Consider the following 704-nt stretch of genomic DNA (forward strand, 5'->3'; position numbering starts at 1 on the left):
TTTTTACTAAGTCCTGAGCACAAAATTATTACATAGGTTTTTAAAAAAAATATGTTTTTCATTGATTTCAGAGAGGAAGAAATAAGGAGAGGGAGTTAGAAACATCAATATTGAGATAGAATCATTAATCAGCTGCCTCCTGCATACCTCCTCCTGGGCATCGAGCCCATAACCCGGGCATGTGCCCTTGACCGAATAGAACCTGGGACTTTTCATGCCACAGGCCAACGCTCTGTCCACTGAGCCAAACTAGCTAGGGGCTACACACAGTTTTTGGTAATGAGTGTTTTCCATCTTCTTTTAATGTGTTTTTAGAGGGTTTAGAAATGTACTTTTAGAAATAGTTCATAAAAGATTGTGAATTGTAAAAGAATGAAGGTTGAGGGACACCTGATAAAAATGTAAAAGTTGTTATTAACAGTTGGCTTCCTTATGCTCTGCTATATAAGGTATAGGATTGTCTTAATTTTAGTTTCATCCCTTTCTGTAAATCTTAGTTTCTCCTTAATGCTCCATCTCTGCCAGTTTTCCTATTTTTCCTTCCTATCTGAATAGTAATTTTTGAAACTCTGACTTTTTCTTAGAGCCTACCTTGTAGGAGTTAACTTAGTTCCCTAACTTGGTGTTCTCTTGGAGCCCCCTACACTGTCCCTTCAGCAGCATTGACCTTCTTTTGGGATATCTCTTTGGTGGGAGTGGTGGAT

The sequence above is a fragment of the Myotis davidii genome, unplaced genomic scaffold, assembly GCF_000327345.1.
Source record: "Myotis davidii unplaced genomic scaffold, ASM32734v1 scaffold4682, whole genome shotgun sequence".
NCBI lineage: Eukaryota > Metazoa > Chordata > Mammalia > Chiroptera > Vespertilionidae > Myotis > Myotis davidii.